The following is an 18,351-nucleotide window of genomic DNA, read 5'->3' on the forward strand; positions in this document are numbered from 1 at the left end:
TGCTGTTCCTCTAAAGTCATTCCAATTCCAACCTTCTTAGGGGATCCCTGATATTAAGTGGAATAGCCACGATCATGATGTCCCACAGTGCCAGGTGGTATTTCAGGAGGATGAGAATCCAGTTAGGAGAAGCAGCGTGGCGTCGTGGATCGAGCATGGGTCTGGGAATCAGGAGGTCATGGGTTCTAATCCCTGTCCCGCCACTTGTCTGTTGTGTGACCTTGGGCAAGTCATTCCACTTCGCTGGGCCTCAGTTATCTCATCTGTAAAATGAGGATTGAGATTGTGAGCCCCATGTGGGACAGGAACTGTGTCCAACCTGATTTACTTGTATCCACCTCAATGCTTAGTACAGTGCCTGGAACATAGAAAGCACTTAAATACCATAATTATTATTATTATTACTTTGATATTCTGTCCAGTGGAAAGAACACTACTCTGGGAAGAGAAGCTTCTTGGACTACCACTCTACTCCCCTTTCCTTCCCCTTTTCCCCACCCCCGGGCAATTACTATCATTCCTGTTGCTTTTCGGTCAGATTTTTGGGAGCCTTGTAAATTTTTATACGCTTGAGTATAACCCAAACCAACCCTTAATCCTTCTTTTACAAAACACACTTTCTCCTTCCGGTCCAGGAGGTCCTGTTAGACCCTTTCAGTTAACCTCCTCCTTCCTGGAGAATGAGGCTGATCCAAACTTGTTTTAGGTGAAGAGAGAGAAGGTGGTCAAGACCCTGACAATTTTGTTCCAGCCCATCCCAGCATGGGCTGGGAATGGAAAAATGTCAAGATACGGAAATTGCCCCGGGCTCCTCCTCCCCCTTTTCCTTCTCCTCCTCCTTGGAAGCTAAGTTTGAGGCCAAAGGGCTCTGCCAGATCCTAAATCCCAAATGTCCAAACCGAGCCTTCCTTTTAATCATCCCATGAGACCAAACTAGCCCAATCATAACTTACAGCCTGATCTCCACACATGTTATTAGATATCATCTTTTTGTCAAAACATCTTCCCTCCTGGTCATGGATTATGGTGGGGAAAAAATGAATCTAATCACCATACAACATGCTGGGAGTATGAGAACAGACAGCTGCTTTTCAACGAGGAAGAAAGAAAGCCCTGAGATGTAGCCTAATAATAATGATGATGATGTCATTTGTTAAGCCCTTACTATGTGTCCTGCACTGTTCTAAGCGCTGGGGTAGAAACAACCTAATCAGGTTGGACACAGTCCCTGTCCCATATGGGGCTCAAGCCTAGAGGAAGCTGGAACTCTGCGGGTGGCTGGAACTAACTCTTCCAAGGACAGCATTTCTCATTAGGGAGCGAGGAGGCTGCCGGCCCTTTGCCCACGTCCTCCCTCTGGCCTGGAACTCCTTCCCCATCATATTTCTAGACTGTGAGCCCATTGTTGGATAGGAACCATCTTTTTATGTTGCCAACTTGTACTTCCTAAGTGCTTAGTAAACTTCTCTGCACACAGTAAGCGCTCAATAAATACAATTGAATATCTGACAGACCACCACTCTCCCCGCCTTCAGAGCCGCACGTAGTAATCAGGCTCTTCCTTCTGCCTCCTTTCCCCTCTGTGCCTCCCATCCCTCTCTCTGTCACTAATAATAAAGAATTCTTCCCAAGGCTCCTATCAATTAAAGCCCAGTCCTCCCAGATGGCAGAAATTACAGCCCACAAAACAGTCATTTAAATCCCTGATGAAAGACTAGGTGCTCATCACTGTTTCTGGTCTAAGTTTTTCTACCATCTATTTTCACAAGACCCAAAATAACTATTGCCAACCAGGAGCTGAAAGCAGCAAATTGAACAGCTGGCAGCTCACTCTCCAACTTTCCTACAGCCCCCAGGCCGGTTCGGTTCACCCAAACTCTTATAGGGGCCTAAACCGGGAGAGGGACCACACTCTGGAAGAGAAAAGCCCCATCCCAAGGATTCTAGGGAAATGTGTAAGTCGGGATCGTGTCCTTGGATTTTAGTTCATTGTTTAACCAGCCTGGCTATTCAAGTTGACCTGGGAAACCTCAGACACTCCCAGGCCTATGGAAAATAGATCTGAACACTTGAAGTGGGAGGGACATGTCAAACAAAACATGAGAAGCAGCATGGCCTAGTGGAAAGAGTACAGGCCTGGAAGTCTTAGTAAATGGGTTCTAATTCCAGCTTGGCCACTTGTCTGCTGTGTGACCTCGGGTAAGTCACTTTACTTCTCTGTGCCTAAGTCACCTCATCTGTAAAATGGGGATTAAGACAGAGAGCCCCATGTGGGACATGGAGTGGGTCCAAACTAATTATCTTGTATCTACCCAGCACTTAATACAGTGCTTAGCACATAGCAAGTGCTAAATCAATCAAACACCATAAAAAAACACTAACTAACCACAACTTGCCTAATGTCTTGGCTAAGGTCCATTTTATTACAATGTTTAGGGACCACAGAAATGATCAATTAATCAGTGGTCTTTATTGAGTGCTGTATGCAGAGCACTATACTAAGTACTTGTGAGAGTATAATACAACAATATTGACAGATGTATTCCCTGCCCACAGGGGCTTACAGTCTACAAGGAGAAAAAGGCATAAAAATAAATTACAGATAGGTACATAAGTATTGTGGGGCTGTGAGTGGGGTGACTATCAAATGCTTAAAGAGTACAGATCCAAGTGCACAGGAAACCCAGAAGGGAGAGGGCATAGGGGAAATGAAAATTATTTAAAAGTAGGGCTTTTTGAATGAGGACAGTTTATAATGAATCCCCCAAATTCCCAGCACACAAGGCTGGCTTCAGACAGTAAGCAAGGAAGTGGTTGCTTCATGTGTGTCTCCTGAAATGGCTGCCACATGGGACATTAAAAATGGCAGTCATACCAGAGCCCCCACTACTCTGTTTCCCTTTCCCTCATGCAGGATCGTCATCTTTATTAAAAGAATCCTCTGCTTCCCCATTTTCTCCTAATAACCTTTCCTGCTGAACCCTTGAAATAAAGAAATTTCCTCAAAAGATCTGGATTATGTTTTCTATTTATGGCTATTTATTTGTTACGGAAGAAACAGCAAGCAACTGTGGGGTGGCAGGAAGCAGATTGAGGCAGCCCAGAAGCGAGTGCTCAATTCTCCCTAACCCAGGGAAGGACTAATTTATTTCTCTGTTGTATGTTCTTGAAACACCAATTAGCATTCCTGTTTTATTCAATTTATCAAACTGCAGATTGATCTATTTGCCAGGATGGGTTGGTCTGTTATAACATCAATAATAATAATAATGGCATTCGTTAAGTGCTTACTATGTGCCAAGCACTATACTAAATGGTGGGATAGATACAACGTATTCAGATTGGACCCATTCCCTGTTCCTAAGTAGGAGGAAGTAGGGATTTAATCCCCATTTTACAGATGAGGAAACTGAGGCCCAGAAAAGTTAAGAGACGTGCCCAAGGTCACACAGCAGGCTCCACTAATTGTCAGCTGTGTGACCTTGGGCAAGTCACTTAACTTCTCTGTACCTCAGTTACCTCATCTGTAAAATGGGGATTGACTGTGAGCCTCACGGGGGACAACCCGATCACCTTGTAACCTCACCAGCGCTTGGAACAGTGCTTTGCACATAGTAAGCGCTTAATAAATGCCATTTAAAAAAAAAGTGTCAGAGCTGTGATTAGAAGCCAGGTGCTCAGACTCTCAGACTCTGGTTCTTCCACTAAGCCACTTTGCTTCGTAATCTGCTATCTCAGGTCTGTTCCAATATACCTAGTAACACCTATGTAACAGATAACTTGGATCTTACGTAAAGATCCAAATGTAAAATTGGATCTGTCACCCTTTGGGTCGCTGTCTCCAGGCCCTCTGTTTGAGTCGTCAATGGCTCCAAGCAGTGATTGACGGGAGACTGGGGTGCACAGGTTTTTCCTCACACAGCCCCTTCCTGCTACCACAGCCACAGGCTCAGTTCCCTCAAGAAGTTGGGGGTAAGGGCTCAGCTCACAGGCTACCTTGCCCTTCCTGCCTGCCCTTAATGGAACTGTCACCTCCACAGCCTCTCTCAGAGACACATATCCACACACACGCATGGGGACTTATCCCCACAGACGGCTTTGGACCAGAATAAGCCAGAGCAGCAGAGGAGAAAGTAAGAGAATAATAGTGTTCATTGCAGCCAGGGCGGCTGCCATGGCTACTGCCACAAGCTGGCCAAAATTCCTGGCCTGGATCCCCTGGGAACTGCTAAAAGTGGCATATCAGCCGGCTGGAAAGAGAGGCTTCAGCAGTGACTTCAGTGAGCTCACCTTAGAGCAAAGTCCCAGCAGCAGCGGGAGAAGGTAAACAAAAATGAAACAGGCACTGTTTACTGACCACCATCCCATTTCCACCAGCTCATTCCAGATCCGCATCAGGAATGCCAGCTAGCCGGCAGCAGCAGTGGTTATGGTAGCAGGGAATACAGCTGATGCTATTTCATTTTACCTTCTGCTGTGTTACTGCTCCCATCCCCTGTGAGTTTGAGGGCCTCTTTTTAGGTAAGTAGATGAGCATGAATGAGTATTCCTAAGGAGCGGCCTCCTACCTATTTCTGTCTCTTCTGCCTCTCTACCTATAGTATCCCCTCTGTACTTCTCTCTCACTTACATGAAGCACTGGTTAGATTATGAACTAGCATCTAAATCACTAATGCACCACTGAGGGCCCACTCCTGAATCACAAGTTTAGCAAAATCATCACTGTCACTGATGTGAGCCGCAGCATCCAACATAGTTCAATTACTTTCTCATCCACCACGACGTACTTCATCTGCACCTAGCATTAAACAAGTTCCCCCTCATTATGTACTTAGGTTCATTTTAATGCCAATCAGCCTCTCCTGAATTACTACAACAAACCCACACAACAAGCCCTGTTTCAGCTGGGTCAGGCCTAGTCTTCTCTCCCTCCACCATTTTGACAAGCTGTGGGGTGGGAACCTGGAAATCTTTCTGAGTCTAGGGCTGAATCTGCAATGGAATCGTTTGTGGTTGAGCTGCTGGGTCACATTTTATACTGTCAAATTTTAATGATGTGAAAGGGGTCCGAACAACCAGTACGTACAGGTTATAACCTACCGTGTTGACAGGGTGGACCCTCTGCAGTCTCAGAGGACTATGAAATGAAATCACTCCTTCTACTTCTTTCCATGAGCTGTCTTCTTTACTGCAATTTTCAAGTATTGTGTTTGTCTATTTTATTGCTTTGTCATGAGAGCTTGGCCTATTACAGGGGAATTTTCTCAAAGTCTTTTTAGGGTCAAATGATGTCAAAACATGAGAACTGGTTACTACGAATGCCTTCATTTCCATCATTGAGGTGATTGGAACATATTAAGCACTTAACCAATACCATTATGAGTGATTGTCTCCACAGGAAAACTGTTTTCTTCAGCTTTTCCTTAGTTGCATGGAGTTAATTACACTCAACAATAGGCAGATGAAGCAGGGCCTTTCCCTTAGGCAGAGCTTTGCTGAGTTTCATGGTAGGGGCCCAGGTGCCACCCTGGATTTTGGGGCATTCCATGGTTTTTGCCAGTCTAGCAGCTGATCATTATCATCATCATCATCATCAATCATATTTATTGAGCGCTTACTGTGTGCAGAGCACTGTACTAAGCGCTTGGGAAGTACAAATTGGCAACATATAGAGACAGTCCCTACCCAATAGTGGGCTCACAGTCTAAAAGGGGGAGACAGAGAACAAAACCAAACACACTAACAAAATAAAATAAATAGAATAGATATGTACAAGTAAAATAAATAAATAGAATAATAAATATGTACAAACATATATACATATATACAGGTGCTGTGGGGAAGGGAAGGAGGTAAGATGAGGGGGATGGAGAGGGGGACGAGGGGGAGAGGAAGGAAGCTGATCCCTCCAGACTGTAAGGCCTAGCTCTGGCAGGTGTTTATTATATCTCTCTGACTGCTCCTCCTCAGTTTCTTCCTCTGCCTCCCACTCTCTAACAGTAGGAGTCCCTCAAAGCTCAGTTCTGAATCCTCTTCTACTTATTCTCCACCTACAACCACTCACTCCCTTGGAGAACTCATTTGACCTCTACTCGGATGATTCTCAAATTGACCTCCCCAGGTCTGACCCCTCTCCTTATCTGCAGTCTCACATTTCCTCCTGCCCTCGAGACACGTCTACCTGGATATCCCACTGACACCTTACACTTAACATGTCTGAAACACAACTCATCTTCCCACGCAAAACAAACGCTGTGTGCCTGCTGTCTTTCCCATCACTGTAGATGGCCTCTAGACTGAAAACTTATTGAAGGCAGGAAATACGTTTAACAGCTCTATTGTAATGTACTCTCCCAAGTACTTAGTACAGTGCTCTGCACACAGTAAATGCTCAATACATATCGATTGATATATGATTGATATGTGATATATTGATATATATGCCGCTAATCTCCTCACCGTACCTCGTTCTCGGCTGTCCCGCCATCGACCCCCGGCAACCCCCGGGCCTGGAATGCCCTCCCTCTGCCCATCCGCCAAGCTAACCCTCTTCCTCCCTTCAAGGCCCTACTGAGAGCTCACCTCCTCCAGGAGGCCTTCCCAGACTGAGCCCCTTCCTTCCTCTCCCCCTCGTCCCCCTCTCCATCCCCCCATCTTACCTCCTTCCCTTCCCCACAGCACCTGTATATATGTATATATGTTTGTACATATTTATTACTCTATTTATTTTACTTGTACATATCTATTCTATTTATTTTATTTTGTTAGTATGTTTGGTTTTGTTCTCTGTCTCCCCCTTTTAGACTGTGAGCCCACTGTTGGGTAGGGACTGTCTCTATATGTTGCCAACTTGTACTTCCCAAGCGCTTAGTACAGTGCTCTGCACACAGTAAGTGCTCAATAAATATGATTGATTGATTGATAATACCACTACCCACCTTGTCAACCAAACTTGTAACCTTGGCACCGTCCTCTGTTCATCTCTCTAATTCAACCCAAATATTCAGTCTGTCACTAAATCCTGTCTGTTCTATCTTCACAACATTGTCAAAATCCTTGCCTCTCCACCCTAATTGCTAATATGTTGATCACAGCACTTACCACATCCTGCTGTGATTACTGCATTAGCTTCCTTGCTGACCTCCTGGCCCCCATTCCAGGCCTTACTCATTCTGCTGTCCAGATCGATTTTCTAAAAAACAAACAAGCACACATTCAGGCCACATCTCCCCACTCCTCAGAATCTCTAGTGGTTGTCCATCCATCTTCACCTCAGACAGAAACCCCTTACCATCAGCTTTAAAGTACCCAATCAGCTTGCCATTTCCTATTTTACCACGCTGATTTCTTACAACTCAGGCAGCACGCTTCGCTCCTCTAATGCCAGCCTACTCACTGTACCTTCATTTCATCTGCCTCTCCACTGATTCCTTGCCCAAAAACTCCCTCTCCCTTCACATACGACAGATAACTACTCTCCCCACCTTCAAAAGCTTATTAAAATCACATCTCCTCCAGATTAAGCCTTAATTTCCCTAACTCCTTCTCCCTTCTGCACTTGGAGCTGTACCCTTTCAGCACTTGATATTCACCCTAACCCTCAGCCTCACAGCACTTATGCACACATCCATAATTTATTTACATTAATGTCTGTCTCCCCCTCTAGACTGTGAACTCACAGAGGGCAGCAAATGTGTTCACCAAGTCTGTTGTATTACACTTCCCTAAGCACTCAGTACAGTGCTCTAAACACAGAAAGTGCTCAATCAATATCACTGATCGATAGTAGTAGTAATAATAATATATTGTAAGCACTTATTGGGTGCAAACCTTTGTTCTGATCACTGGGGAAGAATACACAGATGAGAATTAGATAAGGCTTATAAACGAAGAATAATGCAGCCAAGGGGGTTAGTGACAGGCACATAAGGAAAGATGAAACAATAGAAACACAAAAACAATATGAGATAAGAATGATGATGGGGCCTCTTTTCCCCAGCTCCCACTCTCTTCTGTGTTGTCTATGCACTTTGACCTTTAGGTATTTGATCTTTAAATTAGAGATTATAAATTATTTATATTAATATCTGTCTCCCCTTTAGACTGTACGCGCATTGTGGGCAGGGAACACGTCTGCCAACTCTTGTATTGTCCTCTCCAAGTGCTTAGTTCAGTGCTCTGTATATAGTAAGTGCTCAATAAATACCCGTGATTGACTAATACAAGAGCGGAAGGACATTGGGGCTGGAGGAGCAAAGTGTCAGGCTCCTCAAAGGTCAGTTCAGTAGTCCCAGAAGACACAGGTGAGCCACAGTCTTCCTAAATTCTAGAGATTAAGGAGGCACTCAGGCTTTTGGATTTTCCTCTCTCTTCCTGGGCTGGGATGGACGCAGAGGGGGATTCCTGAGATTCGCAGGAGTAGGGGCCCGGGCAGCCTCCCTCCAATGAGGAAGAAGTTCATGGGGCGCGGGGTGCTCAGGTTTTGCTCTGCTACTCTTTCCCTTGCCTTTTACATCTTCAATTATCTGATCTTTGCTGACCATGAACTCTCATCCCAATAAACTGCTCATTGCATCAGCCATGCCAAGCTCCACTTATCACTCCTCAAGTTCTGTGTAATGTTTAACTGCATTATGAAGCTGACGTTTAGAAAGGGCTCAAAGCTTAAATTTGATCACGAAGTGGGATGCCATCCATGCCTTCTCAAAGCCATGAACAGTAAAACTTAATTTTGGTTTCTAGATCACGCAAGAAGAACTAGAGTGACCAATGATGGCACTCTAAAAAAAAACACACTGATGCACTGACATCACGCACATTTCTTCGGCCCACATCACTTTTGATTATGTTATATGATTGCCATTTTGCACAAACCCACCTGGCTTGGCTCAATTCAGCTTGATCTTAGGACATTTCTCCCAGTCACTCCAGGACTTTTGCGTTCCCTTCCGGGACCACATAAACTTGGATATGCCATTCGAGCCACGGAATTTGGTAGCAATAACTACTGCATAATCAATCAATGGTATTTTTTGAGCATTTACTGTGTGCAGGGCACTGTACCAAGCACTTGGAAAAGTACAATGTAACAGACACATTCCCTGAATATTCACAAGCCATAAAGGAGGTTTGGTGTAGAAAATTAATAGGTGGAAAAGCATCTGGTACCAAATCCATACTGGACAGGAGCCAGATCAGCCACAAACTGGACAAACGGCCAGCCTGGGCAGAATTATCATAGGCTAATTGAGCGTCTTGAAATAGATTTCCCCATTGTAAGTAAAGTTTTCAATTCAACAAGAGGTGAAAGGGGAAACAAATATTCCATTTGTTCACTGAATGCTGCCAAAAAAAAAAAAAGACTAAAGCCTGAAGGATAACTCTTAGACACCTCCTAAAAATCCCTATTCAGTCAATTAATCATATTTATTAAGCACTTACTATGTGCAGGGCACTGTATTAAGCACTTGGGAGAGAACAACAGAACAACAGATATATTCCTTGCCCACAACTGATAGCTATGTTTAATCATCAGGGGAGTTCTTGCTCAGGTTGTTATCCCAATCCAGCTCCAGCTGCTACTTCAGCACTTCCACATCACCTAAGCACTTGGATTTTCATACACCCCTTACCAGTAATTTTATTTCAATGTCAGTCTTCCCCACTAGATTGTAAACTCCTTGAGGATAGGATTCATGTCTATTAGCTCTAGTACACTCTCCCAAGAGCTTAATATAAGCGCTGTAGATAAAGTGCTCAAAGTATGCTATTGATTAATAGCCTCGTTCAGTCACTCCATCTCAAAAACATCTGGTCTGTACTTGCCTGTGGTAATTTGTTACATCCTCCCTGTTCTTCCTCTCACTTGGGGGGTGTAAATCTTTTCCATCAAAATCTGTGTAGGTGTGTAGGAATAACACTAATGATCATTATTATACTTGCCTGGATTTGAGATGATGTCTCCTGGTAAAAGAAAGTTGTTCCCAGATTTCATGCGATAAGGCATTCCTTCTGTTTCACCCATTAATGCAACAAAATACATTGCAAAAACTTCAAGAGTTGTCGCGAAGTTCTTGTTTCAGGATTCAGCAACAAGTCAGGACCTGATAGCTTGCAATCATTAGTTATTTCAATTTTATTTTTTAATGGTATTTGTTAAGCACTTACTATGTGCCAGGCACTATACTAGGTGCTGAGATAGATACAAGTTAATCGGGTTGGACACAGTCCATGCCCCATGTGGGGCTCATAGTATTAATCTGCATTTTACGGATGATGCAATGGAGGCACAGAGAAAGTAAGTGACTTGCCCAAGGTTGCACAGCAGACAAGTGGTGGAGCTGGGATTAGAATTCAGGTCCTTCAGACTGCCACGCCCATGCTCTAGTAACTATGCCACACAGCTGCCCAATTGCTTCAATAACCTCCCATTCATATAGTCAAATAGGTGGTATTTCGTAATTCTTTCCACCCCAAATTTAAGCATGTTCCACAACCTGTTCAGTTCATTCTCACTACAATCAATATAACAACAGTGATAGTGGTATTTCTTAAGCACTTACAATGTGCCAAGTACTGATCTAAGCACCAGATGGATACAAGATAATCAGATCAGACACAGGCTCTCTCCCACATGGGATTCACAGTCTAAATAGGAGGGAGAACAGGTGTCCAATACCCATTTTACAGATGAGGAATCTGAGGCACAAAGCAGTTTAGCGACTTGCCCAAGGTCACATAGCAAGACTGTGAGCCCACTGTTGGGTAGGGACTGTCTCTATATGTTGCCAATTTGTACTTCCCAAGCGCTTAGTACAGTGCTCTGCACATAGTAAGTGCTCAATAAATACGATTGATGATGATGAAGTGGTGGAGCCGGGATTAGAACCAGGTCCATAGTCCTTCCACTAGGCCATGATGCCTCCTATTCTAGTGCTGGGAGACTGAATAAAATTTATTTTGGGAATTCTGGAAATTCCTTTTTTCCCCCCCCTTCTCCTGACCTTTTCATATCTCCATATTCTTTTTGAGAAAGCAATTAGTTTGTGCATTAACTTTTGACAATTTATTTTCACAAATGATTTAGTGCAAGGGATTAATTATCTGAGAATCTTTTTTGTTTGGTACACTTGATGGATTGCTATTTTGGATTAAATAAATATGCTCAGGATCTTACTGAGGTTTTTGTTTTCGTTAACTTTCCTAGGTCGCTACACTAAAAAGGTACTTAGAAAGTACTTTGTGTTGATGATAATACCTACGCAAACTCAGATTTTACCCTTTTTACTCGTTCCTTGCCGTACTGTGAAATTTGTTTTAAACCCATTGTTCCTTTGCTGTAATAGTTCTTAGAATTATTGTGTAGTAAATTCTACAGTGTACAAATTTTGGGTCCAATTTTTTTTTTTCAGATCTTAGGCTAATGCCTAACTGGTGATGGAGACATTGACATGTCTGAAACAATTAATTATCCCTGTGATTTTTACACATTCCATCAATCGTATTTATTGAGCCATTACTGTGGGTAGAGCACTGTACTGTTTGGGACAGTACAATACTACAATAAACAGACACATTCTCTGCCTGCAGCGAGCTTACAGTCTAGAGGTATGGATCTTCCTTCTCTTGGCTTTTTTCCATCATCTGACTTGCTATCAATAAGAACTTCTAAATCTATTTTTTTTTTACTGATTCTTAATTGTTCTGAGCATTCATATTTGACTTTAATTTCAATACTAAGTTTCTCCTCAGAAGGCTCCACTTTAGAACTGCTATATTTTGTTGCCTTGCTGTTAGCCCAGATATTTGGTTTTAGATTGTTGGCATATTGGTTCTCAGTTTCTAATCATGTGGCTATAAAATAACAACACTTTTTTCCACCTGTACATTTTTAGTCGTTTCCCCTATCCATTTAAAACTATTTCCAAGCAATCTACCTGCAGTGGTTTCATTTTTCCTTCAGCCAATACCCTTGAGCAGTTATAACTCACTAGTCTTGGATGCTGCTTATATATCTAATGGTTCCAGGCCATTGGGTACCACCATTTGCTGCAGACTGGCTCTTGGCACGACTTCTATCAGTCTTCACTGCTGCCTTAAACTCTAAATCTCTTTTTCCTAGACATAGCAATTAGACTATCCATGATGAACTGCCTACACATTTGAGGGTTAACAGAATGTTATTAACTGGCTTGGCCATTGCCCGCCTTAAACAGATAAAGAGGTAGAGTCCACTGGGAGAATGGATTTAGTGACCCAAAGGAAGAAAAAGAGGAGAAGTACAGCTCCGGCAAGTAGCAAATAATTTCCCCAAAACTTAAAATCCCCTGAGTTCTGACCAAGAGAGAGAAGCCGGGGCTGAACGTAAGAAATCCCAGAATTCCAGGAAGCAGATTGTTCCATTAGCCGCCACTCTCCCCATCTTCAAAGCTTTATTACTGTCACATCTCTTCCAAGAGGGCTTCCCCTATTAAGCCCTCTCTTCCCCAGCTCCGTCTCCTTTTTGCATCTTCTGTGCGCTTGGATCTGTGACTTTTAAACATTTGATATTCCACCCTCAAACCCTCAGCACTTCTGGATTTATCTAAAATTGCATATTATAAATTATTCATTTATGTTAATATCTGTCTGCCTGTCTATTCTGCAAGCATGCTGTGGTCAGGGAATGCATCGGATAACTGTTGTAATGCACTCTTGCAGGCGTTTGGTACAGCGCTCTGCACACAGTAAGCGCTCAGTAAATACCATTGATGATGATTAGCCCATGGCCTAGTCCACGATCATGGCATTCAAGCACTGAGCTGGACCCAAAGTGGGCTCAGATTCCAAGGGCTTCTGATCCCGAGGGCTATCGGAAGTTGTAGTTTCAGCAGCCGGGGGGATAGTTGCACCAAAGTGAAACTACCACAGGTGTGCAGCATCCCCATCCACGGAGAAGACCGGGCCATTTCCAGCGTAAAGACACCCTAACTGCCCTAGAGCCCCTCCTGAGCCTGTCCCAAGCTTGGCTGGGTTTGACTTTCTGCTGGCCTCACCCGGACCTGTGAGTCCACGGACCTGGAGATCAGGTCAGTTCTCGCAAGAGAGATGGTGGGGGGGATCCTCACCTCTTCTCCCTGCCCACTTCAGAAAGAGTCATCTCTTTCCGTTTACCACCAACAAATGACAAACTCAGTGGAGCGAGACTATGGCCGTGTCGGCAAGGGGCAGTTTAAAAATATCTCACCCGATCTGCGTGTGTTGTCAAGGCCAGATCCATATCAATTGTTGTTATCCAGCCTCACTGGGAAAACTGATGCTTTTTGTCACAATTCAAGTCGGGGACAATATAGTACTTGGTTATCTTTTCCTTGACACTGGGTCCTGGTACATGCCCCATGTATGCCTCCTGATTGGTCGAGGAATCCACTCCATTGACAGCTTTGGTTTCCAGGGAGTTGGAGGCTCCTTCCTTTCCCTCCCTCCCATGCTGCTCTCTGCCATTCCCAGCTGGCCTGCTTAGAAACCGGGGACTGCTCTGAGGTCCTCACAGTGCCTCATTCTCGCCTGTCCCGCCGTTGACCCCTGGCCCACGTCATCCCCCTGGCCTGGAATGCCCTCCCTCCCAACATCCACCAAACTAGCTCTCTTCCTCCCTTTAAGGCCCTACTGAGAGCTCACCTCCTCCAGGAGGCCTTCCCAGACTGAGCCCCCACCTTCCTCTTCCCCTCGTCCCCCTCTCCATCCCCCATCTTACCTCCTTCCCTTCCCCACAGCACCTGTATAAATGTTTGTACGTATTTATTACTCTATTTATTTATCTTGTACATACCTATTCTATTTATTTTATTTTGTCAGTATGTTTGGTTTTGTTCTCTGTCTCCCCCTTCTAGACTGTGAGCCCACTGTTGGGTAGGGACCATCTCTCTATGTTGCCAACTTGTACTTCCCAAGCGCTTAGTACAGTGCTCTGCACACAGTAAGCGCTCAATAAGTATGATTGATTGATTTTCAGGAGTCCACAGAAACTGGGCTGCAGGCAAGAAGTCAGTTCAGCTCACGGCAGGACCTCCAAGCACGCTCAGAGGTGGGATCGGTGGTTCGAGGCTCCCCAGCCATTAGCCCACTCTGCCAAGCACTATCCCCACTAACATTAGCCTGGCAGATTCAGGCACAATAAGTGAATTTTCAACAGGAAAATTGTCTTCAGAAAATATGCCTTTCCTGGGTGCAAAGAACCTGAAGGAAGACGCTTTGTTCTGCTTTCTGTACTGCTGGGGCCGAATGGATATCACTGTTATGGAAACATTCAATATGATTTAATGATCATGGTGATGATGATGGTATTTGTTAAGCACTATGTGTCAAGCACTATTCTAAGCATTGGAATAGATACAAGCTAATCAGGCTGGACACAGTCCTTGTCCCACAGGGGCTCATAGTCTTAATCCTCATTTTAGAGATGAGGTAACAGGCGCAGAGGAATGAAGGGACTTGCCCCAAGGGCACATAGAAGACAAGTGGAGGAGCCAGGATTAGAACCCAGGTCCTTCTGACTCCGAGGCCCGTGCTCTATCCACTAGGCCATTCTGCTTCACCCTTGGATGGGGGAGAATGGGCTATCGTAACTCTGCAGAGGGGAGTATGCAGTACCTCTCCATTTGCAGAGCCAGGATACATCATGTGATCATCATCAATCGTATTTATTGAGTGCTTACTATGTGCAGAGCACTGTACTAAGCGCTTGGGAAGTACAAATTGGCAACATATAGAGACAGTCCCTACCCAACAGTGGGCTCACAGTCTAAAAGACTGTGATGTGATGTCCTTGTGTTGTGCAGGCAAGTGCTTCGTATGGCTTGAAGGTGTATTCATTCATTCAATCATATTTATTGAGCGCGTACTGTGTGCAGAGCACTGTACTAAGTGCTTGGGAAGTACAAGTTGGCAACATATAGAGACGGTCCCTACCCAACAGTGGGCTCACAGTCTAGAAGGGGGAGACAGAGAACAAAACAAAACATATTAACAAAATAGAATATGTACAAGTAAAATAGAGTAATAAATACGAAAAAACATATATACATATATACAGGTGCTGTGGGGAAGGGAAGGAGGTAAGGCAGGAGGGATGGAGAAGGGGAGGAGGGGATGTGAGTGTGTATGTGAGTGTGTGTGAGTGTTGGGCAGGCGCAGGCCAAGAGAGAGACGCAGTTGGGTCCTGCCACTACCACACCTCCCCTGTTCCGCTCCCTGGATGCATCCTTCAGTACAGTAAAAAAGCTGCATTGGGAAGGGAGGAGGAGAGCCCCATGGCGATTCTCTCCTAGAAGCAGGGCCTGCTCCAAATGGAGACTAAGGGAGGAGATGAAGGAAGGGGGGAGTCCCCTCTCTGGCTTCCAAGGGTCCCAGAGTCTTGGGCAGGAGAATCAGCATACTTTAATAATGCTGTAGCTGGAATAGCTAGGCCTCTTGATCAACCACCCTCCTGGATGGACACTGATTAATTTGGGAAATCTGGCAATCCACAGGGGCTCCGGGCAAATTGTCAACTGGTTGGTGACCCAGCAACCGGAGATGAAACGACTTGCTTTTTGCCCTCTTTATTGTTTTGGGCGAAACCCAGATCTGTTCTTTGAAAAGGTAAAAAAAGCAAGCATATTTGTTGAGGTTTCACTTCCTCTGAATGCATGAAAAACTCCTAAGTGAATTAAGGCTTGACACAGGCCTAAGTAATGCCTTCAAAGAGCTGAAAAATGAGATCCTCTATGTTTTTATTGAACTAAGTAAGCAAACCTGCAGATGAGGGAAATGAAAATTTGGGATGTCCACATCAAAAATAACTGTCTTTATAATATCAGGCAGAAAGCTGAGAATTGTGGCAGTAGAAAATTCCCAAGTGTTACCAACAGAAGAGAAATAGAACCAAAAGGGATCAAACATTGAGAGGTGCAAATCAACTGAGCTTTACCGAAAGCTCAAAATCCTCCCTAGCTTTTATCAGATCATGTTCTACTTTGGAAAGCATCCCCCATTTTGGAGTCTCCAAACTCATACAGAGCATTTCCAGATGGCAGAGACCTTTCCATCAGAAGATGGAAGAGCCACTTCCATGCAGAACAGTGTGGGAGCCAGGCGAGAGAGAAAGGAGCAGGAGAGAACCGAAAGAGTTGGAAGATAGAGAGTGTTTGGGCCAGTCAATACCACCACGGAGGGCAAGTAGGTGAAAGAGAGTGAGCAGGTAAGTATGTTGGAGAGGACTGGAAACAGAAAGCTGCAAAGCCTGGGCAACCTGAGGCAAAGTAACCTAGATCCAACAGATAACATATGGTTATTGTTCCACCCTGTCTCTGGGAAACTTGAACCCTTCTCTGACATTGCTTCTGTTTTCTGGCTTGGTACAGAGTTTTGTAAATGGGTGGAGTAGCCTCTGGGGATGAGCATGACAAGAAGACTTGGAGCTGCTTTATTGAGGCAGAGAACACTCCTCTGACCCACAATAACCATAATGATTGTGGCATTTAAACGTTTACTATGTACCGACACTTTACCAAGTACTGGGGTAGGTGCAATGGAATCAGCTCCAACACAGATACAGTGGGGGAGAAACAAAGCTCGTTGTGGGTGGGGAATGTGACCATTTATTGTTGTACTCTCCCAAGCACTTAGTACAGTACTCTGCGCACAGTAAGTGCTTAATAAATATGATTGAATGAATGAATCAAACAATGCAATCAGATTAGTCTAAAAGGGAGGGAGAGCAGGATTGAAACCATTTTACAGAAAAGGGAACTGAGACACAGAGAAGGTAACTTACCTAAGGTCACAGAGCAGACACAAGTGACCAAACACTGGGCACCCTCAGGCTAATTTCTCTCTCTGCTCTTGGCTGTCAGGGAGTGTGTAATATCAGTGCCTGTCTCCCACTCTAGACTGTGAGCTCACTGTGGGCAGGGAACGTGTCTACCAACTCCGTTATATTGTACTCTTCTAAGTCCAGTGCTCTGCACACATTAAGCACTCAAGTACGATTGACTGATTATGGAACAGTCTTCTGAGAGAGGTGGGCGTGCTAGGAAACACAGAGGCCACAGTTTGGGAAATAAGTTTGACTAAAACTTCAGAGTGATTATAGCACTTCCCATCCCAGGCCCCCCAACCCTGCTGTGACACACATAGGAGTAATAAAGTAATGGATCATTTTTGGCCAAGACACATCACCTGGTTGTTCCACCGAGGCTCAAGGGGCACATTCAGGTCCTGGGAGAGAGCACCCTCACTCCCAAAGCCCCGTGTGGTTTCCAAGGATCAGGACTGCCTCATGGATCCCATTCCGGGCCATACCAACCCTTGGGGTGTCCTCATTGCTCCGGCCTGGGCCGCTCTTCATCAGTTGAGAATGAGACCCAGGGTCCTCGGGGGTCTCCGCTGGCTTAGCTGAAGGCTTCGGAAATGCCAGGGCCACTGATGCCCACCCGTGGACCCCGTGGCTAGGCCCTGGGAGTACTCCAGCCGCCCAGGAATCCCCAAAACCTGTAACCAGGTCAAAGGGAGGAACCAGCATGGTCTGCCCTGAGTGGAACAGATACAGGGCATGGAGGATATTGGGGCCACATGGTACGGAGGAAAGGGCGCAGCAGCGTTGGCCTAGTGGATACAGCATGGCCCGGTGAGTCAGAAGGACCTAGGTTATAATCCCAGCTCTACCACTTGCCTGCTGTATGACCTTGGACAAGTCACTTATCTGTACCTCGGTTTCTCTTCTGTAAAGTGGGAGTTAAATACCTGTTCTCCCTCCCTGAGACTGTGAACCCCAATAGAGGCAGGGATTGTGATTGATGTGATTATCTTATATCTAACCAGCACTTAACTTATACTATTATTATTATTATTACTATTACCAGGGCTCATGGCACAACTAACTCAGTGAGTGATCTGCATGGAAGAATGATATTAAAGCTCGGGGTTGACTTTTAGCCCTAGAATTAGCAGGTTTGGGGAGTCCCTTGGGGTGGGGTCCTCTGTCCTTAACATCACCATCAGATTCTTTGGATATGATTTGTCTTTTTCTATCCCCTACAAGGCCTGGGTGGTTTCCTGACCGTAAGCTTGTTATCATCATCATCATCATCAACAATCGTATTCATTGAGCGCTTACTGTGTGCAGAGCACTGTACTAAGCGCTTGGGAAGTACAAGTTGGCAACATATAGAGACAGTCCCTACCCAATAGTGGGCTCACAGTCTAGAAGGGGGAGACAGAGAACAAAACCAAACATATTAACAAAATAAAATAAATAGAATAGATATGTACAGGTATGGCCAGGGAACGTGTCTGCTAATTCTGCTGTACTCTACTCTCCCAAGTGCTTAG

The 18,351-nt window shown here is 44.8% G+C and overlaps 1 long non-coding RNA gene across 1 annotated transcript in view; it reads left to right on the forward strand.

The window, feature by feature from the left end:
* The first annotated feature begins 4,413 nt into the window (after positions 1-4,413).
* LOC119932532 overlaps positions 4,414-18,351 on the forward strand; it is a 38,121-nt gene continuing 24,183 nt past the window's right edge. The window contains exon 1 of the long non-coding RNA XR_005452332.1: positions 4,414-4,521. This is a non-coding gene — a long non-coding RNA (uncharacterized LOC119932532). The remainder of the gene's footprint in view (positions 4,522-18,351) is intronic.

This window comes from Tachyglossus aculeatus, chromosome 9 (genome assembly GCF_015852505.1).
Source record: "Tachyglossus aculeatus isolate mTacAcu1 chromosome 9, mTacAcu1.pri, whole genome shotgun sequence".
In the NCBI taxonomy this organism is placed as follows: Eukaryota; Metazoa; Chordata; class Mammalia; order Monotremata; family Tachyglossidae; genus Tachyglossus; species Tachyglossus aculeatus.